The sequence below is a fragment of the Triturus cristatus genome, chromosome 1_1 (genome assembly GCF_964204655.1).
Source record: "Triturus cristatus chromosome 1_1, aTriCri1.1, whole genome shotgun sequence".
Lineage (NCBI taxonomy): Eukaryota > Metazoa > Chordata > Amphibia > Caudata > Salamandridae > Triturus > Triturus cristatus.
Window position 1 is genome coordinate 787,763,073 of NC_140579.1, and position 12,843 is coordinate 787,775,915.

Consider the following 12,843-nt stretch of genomic DNA (forward strand, 5'->3'; position numbering starts at 1 on the left):
TTTAGAGTAGTGCAGTGGTGTTTGGGTAGTGTAGGGGGTCATTCTGGGGTAGTGTTTTATGGTGTAGGGTAGTGCAGTGGTGTTTGGGTAGTGTAGGGGGTCATGCTGGGGGTAGTGTTTTAGGGTTTAGGGAAGTGCAGTAGTGTTTGTGTAGTGTAGGGGGTCTTCCTTGGGGTAGTTTTTTAGGGTTTAGGGTAGTGCAGTGGTGTTTTTGTAGTATTGGAGGTAGTTCTGAGGGTAGTGTGTTAGGGTTTAGGATAGTGCGGTGTTTTTTTTGTAGTGTAGGGGGTAGTGTTTAAGGGTTTAGGATAGTGCAGTGGTGTTTGTGTAGTGTAGGGGGTCGTGCTGGGGTAGTGTTTTAGGATATAGGGTAGTTCACTGGTGTTTGGATAGTGTAGGTGGTTGTGCTGAGGTTAGTGTTTTAGGGTTTAGGGTAGTACAGTGGTGTTTGAGTAGTGTAGGGGGTCGTGCTGGGGGTAGTGTTTTCGGGTTTAGGGCAGTGCATTGCAGTGGTGTTTGGGTAGTTTAGGGGGTCATGATGGGGGTCGTGTTTTAGCGTTTACGGTAGTGCAGTGGTGTTTGGGTAGTGTAGGGGGTACATTGGATAGTGTTTTAGGGTTTAGGGTAGTGCAGTGGTGTTTTTGTAGTATTGGAGGTAGTTCTGAGGGTAGTGTTTTAGGGTTTAGGATAGTGTGGTGGTGTTTGGGTAGTGTAGGGGTAGTGCTGGGATAGTGTTTTAGGGTTTAGGGTAGTGCAGTGGTGTGTGTGTAGTGTAGGGGGTCATGGCGGGGGTAGTGTTTTATGGTTGAGGGTAGTGCAGTTGTGTTTGTGTAGTGTAGGGGGTCGTGCTGAGGGTAGTTTTTTAGGGTTTAGGGTAGTGCAGTGGTGTATGTGTAGTGTAGGGGGTCGTGTTTTATGGTTTAGGGTAGTGCAGTGGTGTTTGGGTGTGTAGTGGGTCGTACTGGGGTTGTGTTTTTGGGTTTAGGGTAGTGCAGTTGCGTTCGTGTTGTGAATGGGGCGTGCTGGGTGTAGTGTTTTAGGGTTTAGGGAAGTACAGTGGTGTTTGTGTAGTGTAGGGGGTCATGCTTGGGGTAGTATTTTAGGGTTTAGGGTAGTGCAGTGGTGTTTGTGTAGTGTAGGGGTCATGCTGGGATAGAATTAGGGTTTAGGGTAGTACAGTGGTGTTTGTGTAGTGAAGGGGGTCATGCTGGGGGTAGTGTTTTAGGGTATAGGGTAGTGCAGAGGTGTTTTTAGTGTAGGGAGTTGTACTGGGCGTAGATTTAGGGTTTAGGGTAGTCAGTGGTGTTTGGGTAGTGTAGGGAGTTGTGCTAGTGGTAGTGTTTAGGGTAGTGCAGTGATGTTTGGGTAGTGTAGGTGGTCGTGCTGGGGTAGTGTTTTAGAGTTTAGGTTAGTGCACTGGTGTTTGGGTAGTGTAGGGGGTCGTGTATTAGGGTTTAGGGTAGTGCAGTGGTGTTTGGGTAGTGTAGGGTTTCATGCTGGGGGTAGTGTTTTAGGGTTTAGGGTAGTGCAGTGATGTTTGTGTAGTGTAATGGTCATGCTGGTGGAAGTGTCAGTGTTTAGGGTAGCGCAGTGGTGTTTGGGTAGTGCAGGGGGTCGTGCTGGAGGTAGATTCAGGGTTTAGGGTGGTACAGTGGAGTTAGTGTAGTATAGGGGGTCATGCTGGGGGTCGTGTTTTAGCCTTTAGGTTAGTGCAGTGGCGTTTGGGTAGCGTAGGGGGTACTGCTGGGGTGGTGTTTTAGGATTTAGGGTAGTGCAGTGGTGTTTTGGTATTGTTGGGGTAGTGCTGGGGATAGTGTTTTAGGGTTTAGGGTAGTGAAGTGGTGTTTTTGTAGTGTAGGGGGTCATGCTGGGGGTAGTGTTTTAGGGTTTAGGGTAGTGCAGTGGTGTTTGTGTAGTGTAGGTGGTTGTGCTGGGGGTGGATGTAGGGTTTAGGGTAGTGCAAAGGTGTTTGGGTACTGTAGGGGTCGTGGTAGTGGTAATGCTTTAGGGTTTCTGGTAGTGCAGTGGTGTTTGTGTAGTCCAGTGGGTCGTGCTGGGGATAGTGTTTTAGGGTTTAGGGTAGTGCAGTGGTGTTTGTGTATTGTAGTGTGAGATGGATTAAGCCAAGCCCTATTTACAACACTAAGTTAGCATGACCGAGATCATGGTTAACAAGCAAGCTTGTCATTTCTGCTGCGCTGCACACAACACTGTTGTTATGTGTTATTCATTTTAGAAATGCTGACTCGACTTTGCCTTACAGGATAACAAACTGTTGTTTCACATTCTTAACCGTGAAATGTGCCCTTGGTCTGTACATCATGCAAAGAACGCGTCTGGGTCACTAGAAGGTACAGAGTGTTGTGTTTAGATTGATCGTGCCACTTGTTAGACATATCATGCATACAGCTGCCAATATCTGAAGGACAAGCGTCTTTAATATTGCAGAACAGTTTGGTTTTACATTCATTCGAACAGAAGAGCTGATGCATGCTGTGAGAGCTGATCCTTTGATGTGATTCTACTAAGCTGATCTATACGGTATGGGGTCCCCCCTGTTAGCCTAAGAGACCTTCTAATAGTCTAATAATAATAATGTATTAGATTATAGTGAAAGGAGTGTGGCCGTATACCACTGTCATTAATAGTATGATTGCTCCTTTCATTCTATATGGTATTGTAATAATGCTTATGGTTCTGATCTGTACTGTTAGTCTGCTAGTGTTAGCCAAAGTACTGAATCTTAGGACGCGAGGTTTATAAAATAAACTCTTTAAACTTTACCGTGTCTGTATTATTATGTTGTGGACTAACAAATGAGTACGAACAGGTATTTCGTATTCCCACCACTCCTGAGAAATATCTAAGTCGCGTGTTCTGGTTTGTCTATACATTGGGACCGCCTAGCTAGATCTAGGCTAACGAATGGGATACTAAGCTAGTCGGATAAGGGGTTCTGAGGGGAGTTTTCTGGTACACCACAATTCTCTGAGGTCCTGGTCTCCTGCGCATAGTTCTGTGCAAAAGCAGAATCCCTGCAACATGGCGCACCTAACATTTGGTCTTAACGTCTGAGACGTTTTAGTAGTACTAGTTTTAGTCCACAACTATCCTCACTCTCGTTTCTGGAAAACTTGAGTGACGGTTTAACCTACCTAGGTTTAGACTAAAGGTTCTATCAAGCTTGAAAATTAAAAAGGTTATAATTTTCGAGCCCAAGTGCTTATGTGAATATCGTTGTTACTCTTTAAGGTGTCCTTATGGCGGTTAATATTCCCGCTCATATTAGGGTTCCTCTGCGCGCTCATTTGAGGGCGTATGGGGTACCTGATGACGGGATGTCCGTAGTCTTTGTGGTCAGTGCTGATACCACCTACCCGTATGAGTTGTTTTACTCATGGGTGACCTTTGCGGAGGTGGATACAGACGATAATTTGTTCCACGAATATACAGCCTCGGCTGTACCTGCGGCTTATGCCCCATATCGGACTCTGGAAATTCCTATTTCTGCCTGGCAGCATACAATTTGGTTTAATGGCGCCCTCCCCCATGAGGTCGTATCGGTGAGAATGGGCCCGTTGGCAATTGCAGGGGCTACATGGCCGGTACTGGCCGGATATACTCCACACCCACGCTACATGACGATAGGTGTGGGTGATTTAGGAACACTACACACAGCCCTGATTACGGTCCATAGGGCTTTAGTGCAGTATGTGTCACGCACAGTTCAGGTGGGAGCACCTGCGGTTGCTGGACACGGGGCGGATCACCATCACGCGGTGGTGATTAGCCCTGTTATGGTTAACGCGGTAGTCGGCAAGCGCCCCCTCAGTAAGGATGAGTTTCCTTACTGGCTTGCGGAAAAATTTGATCAATTAGAAGCCGTGTTTCCCAACACTACACCTGTGGATAAACACAGGATACTCACCATTACTTTGCCGAAAGACCTGGTCCCTGAACTTGTTGATTGTGACAATTGGGGCAAGGTCTTTGCTGCGACATATTCGCACAGTTCCAAGTTGGTAATATGCTGGAGCTTGTGGCAGATGCCGATAAGCCTAGGGAGTTTGCAAAAATTATTGCAAAAGCCTATAGGATGGTTGGACGTAGTGCCTTGGGTGTGAAACCCACCATCAAAATTCCCGATGTAGTGCAACAAACTAAGGTGAGTTCGTCTACAAAAGACGAAAAGCCCAACTTTCCTAAACAAAGTTGGCGAGCCAAAAAACAAGAGAAGCAGCAACAGAAACAGGTTTCTCGTCCTGCCTCACCAGTTCAGTCGTATAGTGAACGCACTTATGATTTGCGCGATCGTACTCGTATTAAGTCACCTGATAGGTTTCAGGTTTCTGAACAACGCTCTCCTCGTTCTTCACAGGAAACATCGACTTCGCACTCTGGTGGTGGAGAGCGTGGAAGAGGACGGGGCACTCAAGGTCGAGACCAGCCCCGCCAGACTGACGGTAAAGGCAAGCAGGAAGACGCTGCCAGACCACGTCCACGGTTTCAGAAAAAGAAAGTTGCTGCTATCTCAGCGAGATATGCCTCAGATGGTCAGGACACAGCTTCGGAACCTGACATGGGCACTAACGCTGCTAGACAGCGCGGCGGAAGTTACAGTAGTGCGGGAAGCATTGCGTCCATTTCTGGAGGCGACAGCAACTGACATTTATGTGACAGTTGAAACTGCTGATACTCGCGTAGCCCCCCCGGAGAGATTATTTGAAATAGTCCTTAATATTGAGGGTGACATACAACGCAAAATTAAAGTGGTTTTTTGGGATAATCTTACCACCACATATGATATTCTTTTGGCGGAGAAAGATTGGCCTCCGGCTTTCATTTTGGACGCCCCTAGGGGAGAGGAAGTTATACTTCCTTCCTTTGGGCACGCAGTGCCCACGGAGGAGTCTACTAGGTTGGCCGGGGAGTGGGCGCAGGTGCTTGCGCCTGCGTTATATCGTAATCAGGTTGGCTGGGATAAATGTTCTCCCAATCACGAGATTCCATTGCGATCCGATCCCCAGCCTCAACCCCAATATCCCATGCGTCGCGAGGCGAGACCTCACGTCGCGTCCATCCTTGAACAATTGGAATATCAAGGAGTGATTGAGACATGTGTGTCACCCATGAATAATCCTTTATTCACTGTAACGAAGCCTGACGGGTCGTACCGCCTAGTTTTGGATTACCGGCATTTAAACTCACATTGCCGGACGTGTGCGGTACAAAATACTCATAGTTCGGCTCTCGTAGATAGTCTTGTGAGAAAACGTTTCAAAACTACGCTCGACTTATCTAATGGCTTTTATTGCCATAATCTGGCCCCTCTTAGTTATGAGTGGACAGCATTCACCTCGGGTGGCAAACAAAAATTGTTCAAGAGGCTCCCGATGGGCTATAAAAACAGCCCTGGAGTTTTTGCCGCTCGCGTGGTCTCTCTCTTGGAGATGGTAGACCCGGAAGCATACTCGTATGTCGATGACATTTATCTGACAGACGACGAGTTGCTTCCACACCTTGCTCGTGTGGATAACATAGTGACTATGTTTGCAGACTTCGGTTACAAGTTTAACTTTAAGAAGTCCCACATTGCTGAATTTACAGTGTTGTTCTTGGGGTACGAACTCAATAATGAAGGTCGAGGCTTGGCACCGCAGTTCCTTGAGAAATGCGCAAACCTTCGTATCCCCACGACACTGAAAAAACTACAATCCTTGCTGGGTTTTCTGAATTTCGGTCGATCCTACATTCCTGTTTATGCCCAGCGTATCAAGACGCTTTATGCCTAGATACAACCAACTTATACCAGATCTTGCTGGCTGCCAGAGCACTCGTTGGCATTGTATACTTTGCAAACTGATCTTCTTACAGCTAAATATCTAAAAACTCGTGACAACCACACCAACCTGGTCATTAGAATTGTTCCAGGCGCGGAAGGTTTCACGTACTTAACGTTCAATGAGGGTGACACAGTCCCCATTGCTTACAAATCTCATCTGTACACTTCGGCTGAGCTGCGATTTTCAACTGTTGAAAAAGTCTTAACAGCAGTTCAGATGGCGATCCTGAAAGAACGAGCGCTATCACAGGGAAAACGCATGCTGGTGGTAACACTGTTTCCTGCTCTCTAAGCAGTCACTAAAGCTAGTGTACCAAATTCCAAGGCTTTGCATCCAAGGTGGATACAATGGGCGACCTCCTTAGCTTCGCCTGACGTCGAATACATCTTTGACGCGGCGTTGCAGACTCAAGAGAGTTTGGAGTATGAATTCGTTCATCCTGCTCCACAGTCATTGCGCCCCATCGAGGAATACCATTGTGTCATATACACTGAGGGGTCGGCGCAACCCGCAACTGGATCAAGGCACGCTTATTCAGCGGCTTGCGCAATTGTAGTCGGTACTTTTGTGAATGGAGAGTTCAAATCTGATGCAGTGCATACGCAGTCATTGGGTGATTGTACCGCGCAACTGGCGGAGCTTCGTGCTCTGGTGCTTGCACTTGAGTTTGCTGATCACAGAGTCACTACTCTTATAGTGAGTGACTCTTACTATTGTGTTCAATCTTACAACGACAATTTACTTTTTTGGATTATGAATGGTTTTCGTGATTCCAAAGGTAGCACAGTGAAGCATAAAATGCTTTGGGCTTGAGTGTCGGAACTCAAAGGGAGTCTGCCACTTGTGGATGTAATTCACACTCTTGGTCACCAACGAGTTGGTGTCCATGCTGTCGGTAACAGTTTGGCTGACGAGGCAGCTAAAACAGCAGTGGCGACATATTTAGAAGCAGCAGTTACAAGATCAAAATCTAAGATAGATGCAGACATTTTAGCAGCTATTGCTGCATCTGAGACAGGGACTAACTTCCCTAGAGGTTGCCCGTCTCGATACCATTATCACTTAAGTCCTGATAACGTCCCATTAGTGAGGATTAACGACGTTGGTGATAGACTGATTCCCAACGCGGACTGCAGACCAAATTTGATAACAGCTGCCCACGAAGGTGTTGCGTCTGCGCATGCTGGAGTGTCAGCAACTGTGTCTCTTTTGCTGCAACGTTACTGGTGGTACGGTTTGTATAAACAAGCGCGGGCTTATGTACTTAATTGTGACATTTGCCAGCAGATCAAACCTTCTTCTGTTGCGCGTCCACCTCCAACGCAGCTGGATATATCTAATCAACCACTAGCGTGTGTTTATTTAGATCACTGCAGTCCTTTTACCTCTGATACTGCGTACAAGTACATCTTGGTTGCAGTGGATTTGTGCACACGTTTTCTGTGGGTGTGGCCACAAAGGAGTGCTGATGCCAGGACTGTCATCAAAGCATTGCGTGTCTTTATAGGGAGTTTTGCGTGTGGTACCCTTCACTCTGATCAGGGCCCGGCGTTCGCCTCTAAGGTTTACAAAGAGGCAATGAGAAGTTTGGGGGTCCAAGTCAAATTTTCGTCTCCATACCGGCCTGAGGGCAATAGTGTTGTGGAACGGATGAACCGTGACCTAAAGCAATCGTTGACAGCCAAGGTGTTAGGTACAGGCCGGAACTGGCTTGCCCACTTGTATGACGTCCAACGTGCACTTAATAATCTCCCTAGAAGGTCTCTGGGTGGGCGGACCCCGTACATGATGCTCTTTGGAGTGAGAATGTTTGTTCCGGACCTTGATGGTCTAGATATGGCGGCAGCTGCCGCGCCTTTTGACCTCGATGACCACTGTGCTGTATTACAGAATCTACAAGAAGCAAGAGACACTCTAGCAAAGGAACACGTGCCCTCTACATCTGAAGAAGCGCTCCTGATTCCGGTGGTCGGCTGGCTGCCTCGAGTTGGTGATCTGGTCCGTGAGAAGGTGGAGAACAAGAAGGAGTTTGGCCCCTCTTATCGTGCACCAGTCCCGGTGCTTGGAGTATTGGGTACACGTACAGTTGTTTTACCACCACTTCCTGGTCGCAAGGAAAACAGGTACATTTCAATTGAAAATGTCAAGCTACACAGGGTGGCCGATTCTCCATAGTATGACACCTTCGGTTTCCTGCCCTTCAATACTGAGAAACTCTGTTGTGTTGCCACCCTCTATCATCGTGCCTGAAGTTTCCATTGAGATGATTACAGTTACTGATCCGCCACCTACTGCTGGTGGTTTGCCCGCTGATCCTGAGTATGCTTATCCTACAGAAGTCGCTTTGCCCCTATTAAATACAACAACACTTACCCAGTCAAATTCTTCCTTTGAAACTGAATCATTGACTTCCACTGTCCCTTCCAAAATCTCTATATTTTTTGCCTGGTTAAAGAGACATTTTTTGGTTGCACCTTGGACTTACATCTGGTTGGTGCTGATTTGTATTTTTTTATTCATGGCAATTGGCTTTGTGGTAGTGTTTTTTAGACTTATCAACGGACACTACCTGAATGAGCGTTCTACAATTCAATTAATTGATGGAACTTTGGCCCCCCATTCCTCATCACACATCATGAAAAGAGACCAGACGTTTGTGAACATCACCGCCTGGCCTGTACGTGATGGGATTGCTTGGGATGCGGTGAACTTTCAAATTCATGGTCCCACCGAAGTTATTAATGTGCCAACTGTTTTTCGTGTTTCTATGGGTGATGTAGTTAAACAAAACATCCGCTCAGATGATTGGGATGTACAAGCAATAGAAGCACTGTTTTCTGATTTAAAATATTATGCTGCATTTGATGCTGAAGATCTGTATTTAAATACTGCAAACTATGATGAGCAGTTTTGTTTTCAACATTATGGCACACATTTCCTACACAGAGCAAATACTTTTAGAAAGTTTGTTAATTTCACACAATGGGAACATTGCCCTGTCCCTATGCCCGGCAGCTCTGCCACCTTATTGAAAAAATTCACATAATTTTCGGATTTTAGTGTGTCAAACCCTGAGTCTTTTTATTTTAAGGTAGCGGTAGAACCCACTTCTAAGGTCAGACTGACACACACAAAATTATTATATTCCAAATCCTTTATGGAGGAATTGGCTATTGGAGGTTATGACGTATGAAAAGCTACTGTCGATCTTAAATCGGTTTGGGGAACTAAATCATGGCAAGTACAAGGAACAGAAGCTTTGCATCGTGCCTGTCTTATCCCAAACCATATCTTATTTTTAAATTCATCTATTTTTCAGACCACCTGTTTTGGATTGGCTATATCTAAAAAATTAATTACCCCCTCGATCCCTGATCTGGGTGCTTATCCTGGTTGGGAAAATCACTCAGATCTGTCCCTTACTGTGTTGCAGTCGCTTGTTTCCAATGGCACCTTCAATATTTCGACATTGAATCCTGAGGGATGGTTGATATGGCAAACAAGCTCAGATTCCTGTCAACGTCGGTTTCTGGATTTGGCTCCAGGATATACACAACTTAGGGTTGACCCTCGTTTTACATCTTCACACACAGTGACTGCCTACTCTGTAGGTGAATTATGTCAGTCATGGCTGCAACATTCCACGTTAACTTCAGTTAAGCTTCATTTATCACGCTTAAATGACAAAATAGATTTAAATGATTTTATTAAGGGTCCTGCAAATGGCAGGTCTAAATGATGGGCTTATGCTATTTACAATGAAATCTGGAAATTGTCGCAAATTGAAGCTGCTTCTAGATTGCGTGCTATTGACCAGGCCAATATGGAAAAAGTATTGGCTGTGATAGATAATAGTATTAATACGTTGTCTTCTAGAATTTATACATTAGATAATATTGTTTCTTCTGTCGTAGACATTGTGCAAGATGATGTATCTCTGTTGTATCATGGTCAAAATCAGTTGCGTTCAATTATGCAGTTTGCATGGACATTGCAAACGTTAAAGGCAGGGAAAGTCCCTTGGGATTACATGAATATTTCATCATTGTTCCTTCCGTTTAATTTGACTGAAAAACAGCAGTTCATGCCCATGAAAGATGCAACTTATGCATTGCTGCACATTGAAAAATTAGAACCTTTACCTTTTTCTGTAGCTGAATTAAATTCAGCCGTGTGGTTAATTCACGGATTAGTAACTTTACCGTTCAGTTTGTTCAAGTTTAGTTCGTGCATGAAACACTATGCTATCGGCAGATATGGACAACTTGGTGATGCGTTTCTGCATGAAGTTTGGTCACTTCCGTTCACTTACAGATGCGTGAGGGATGGCAAGGAAGTTTACTTCATGCATACAGCTGCCAATATCTGAAGGACAAGCGTCTTTAATATTGCAGAACAGTTTGGTTTTACATTCATTCGAACAGAAGAGCTGATGCATGCTGTGAGAGCTGATCCTTTGATGTGATTCTACTAAGCTGATCTATACGGTATGGGGTCCCCCCTGTTAGCCTAAGAGACCTTCTAATAGTCTAATAATAATAATGTATTAGATTATAGTGAAAGGAGTGTGGCCGTATACCAATGTCATTAATAGTATGATTGCTCCTTTCATTCTATATGGTATTGTAATAATGCTTATGGTTCTGATCTGTACTGTTAGTCTGCTAGTGTTAGCCAAAGTACTGCATCTTAGGACGCGAGGTTTATAAAATACACTCTTTAAACTTTACCGTGTCTGTATTATTATGTTGTGGACTAACAAATAAGTACGAACAGGTATTTCGGATTCCCACCACTCCTGAGAAATATCTAAGTCGCTTGTTCTGGTTTGTCTAAACATTGGGACCGCCTAGCTAGATCTAGGCTAACGAATGGGATACTAAGCTAGTCGGATAAGGGGTTCTGGGGGGAGTTTTCTGGTACACCACAATTCTCTGAGGTCCTGGTCTCCTGCGCATAGTTCTGTGCAAAAGCAGAATCCCTGCAACAGTAGGGGTTAGTGTTTTCAGGTTTAGGGTAGTGCAGTGGTGTTTTTGTAGTGTAGGGGGTCGTGCTGGGGTAGTGTTTTAGGGTTTAGGGTAGTGCAGTGGTGTTTGTGTAGTGTAGGGGGTTGTGTATTAGGGTTTAGGGTAGTGCAGTGATGTTTGGGTAGTGTAGGGGGTCGTGCTGGGGGTAGTGTTTTTGGGTTTAGGGTAGTGCAGTTGTGTTTGGGTTGTGAAGGGGGTCGTGCTGGGGGTAGTTTTTAGGGTTTAGGGAAGTGCAGTGGTATTTGTGTAGTGTAGGGGTTCATGCGGGGGTAGTGTCTTAGGGTGTAGGGTAGTTCAGTGGTGTTTGGGTAGTGTAGGGGGTCATGCTGGGGTAGTGTTTTAGGGTTTTGGGAAGTGCAGTGGTGTTTGAGTAGTGTAGGGGGTCATGCTGGGCTGGTGTTTTAGGGAAGTGCAGTGGTGATTGTGTAGTGTAGGGGGTCTTCCTGGGGGTAGTGTTTTAGGGTTTAGGGTAGTACAGTGGTGTTTGAGTAGTTTTGGGGGTTGTGCTGGGGGCAGATTTAGGGTTTAGGGTAGTGCAGTGGTGTTTGGGTAGTTTAGCGAGTTGTGCTGGTGGAAGTGTTTTAGGGTTTAGAGTAGTGCAGTGGTGTTTGGGTAGTGTAGGGGGTCATGCTGGGGGTAGTGTTTTAGGGTTTAGGGAAGTGCAGTGGTGTTTGTGTAGTGTAGGGGGTCTTCCTTGGGGTAGTGTTTTAGGGTTTAGAGTAGTGCAGTGGTGTTTGGGTAGTGCAGGGGGTCATGCTGAGGGTAGTGTTTTCGGGTTTAGGGCAGTGCAGTGGTGTTTTTATAGTGAAGGGGGTCGTGCTGAGGGTAGTGTTTCAGGGTTTAGGGTAGTGCAGTGGTGTTTGTGTAGGGTAGGGTTTGTGCTTGGGTAGATTTAGGGTTTAGGGTAGTGCAGTGGTGTTTGGGTAGTGTATGGGGTTGTGCTGGTGTAAGTGTTTTTGGGATTAGAGTAGTGCAGTTATGTTTGGGTAGCGCAGGGTGTCGTGCTGGAGTAGACTTTTAGGGTTTAAGGTAGTGCAGTTGTGCTTGTGTAGTGTAGGGGGTCGTGCTGGGGGTAGTGTTTTAGGGTTTATGGTAGTGCAGTGGTTTTTTTTTGTAGTGTAGGGGGTAGTGTTTAAGGGTTTAGGATAGTGCAGTGGTGTTTGTGTAGTTTAGGGGGTCGTGTTTTAGGTTTTAGGGTAGTGCAGTGGTGTTTGGGTAGTTTAGGGGGTCGTGCTGGGGGTAGTGTTTTAGGGTTTAGGGTATTGCAGTGGTGTTTGTGTAGTGTAGGGGTTCGTGCTGGGGTAGTGTTTTAGGGTATAGGGTAGTGCACTGGTATTTGTATAGTGTAGGGGGTCGTGCTAGGGGTAGTGTTTTAGCGTTTAGAGTAGTGCAGTGGTGTTTGAGTAGTGTAGGGGGTCATGCTGGGGTAGTGTTTCGGGTTTAGGGCAGTGCATTGCAGTGGTGTTTGGGTAGTGTAGGGGGTCAGGCTGGGGGTCGTGTTTTAGCGTTTACGGTAGTGCAGTGGTGTTTGGGTAGTGTAGGGGGTACTTTGGGTAGTGTTTTAGTGTGTAGGGTAGTGCAGTGGTGTTTTTGTAGTATTGGAGGTAGTTCTGAGGGTAGTGTTTTAGGGTTTAGGGTAGTGCAGTGGTGTTTGGGTAGTGTAGGGGTAGTGGTGGGGGTAGTGTTTTAGGGTTTAGGGTAGTGCAGTGGTGTTTGGGTATTGTAGGGGGTCGTGCTGGGGGTAGTGTTTTAGTGTTCAGGGTAGTGCAGTGGTGTTTTTGTAGTGTAGGGGGTCGTGCTGGGGGTAGTGTTTTAGGGTTTAGGGTAGTACAGTGGTGTTTGAGTAGTTTTGGGGGTTGTGCTGGGGGCAGATTTAGGGTTTAGGGTAGTGCAGTGGTGTTTGGGTAGTTTAGCGAGTTGTGCTGGTGGAAGTGTTTTAGGGTTTAGAGTAGTGCAGTGGTGTTTGGGTAGTG

General features: G+C 46.0%; 1 protein-coding gene across 3 annotated transcripts in view; it reads left to right on the forward strand.

Moving 5' to 3' along the window:
* The window catches only part of LOC146871099 (uncharacterized), a 215,460-nt gene that overhangs the window by 85,151 nt on the left and 117,466 nt on the right, over positions 1-12,843 (forward strand). The window contains exon 3 of one of the 3 annotated variants that reach the window (XR_014980337.1): positions 7,734-10,569. The exons of the other annotated variants lie outside the window; for them this stretch is intronic. The gene's annotated coding sequence lies outside the window, so the exon portion shown is untranslated. Of the gene's footprint in view, positions 1-7,733; positions 10,570-12,843 lie in introns of those variants that run through there. 3 annotated transcript variants of the gene reach the window in all.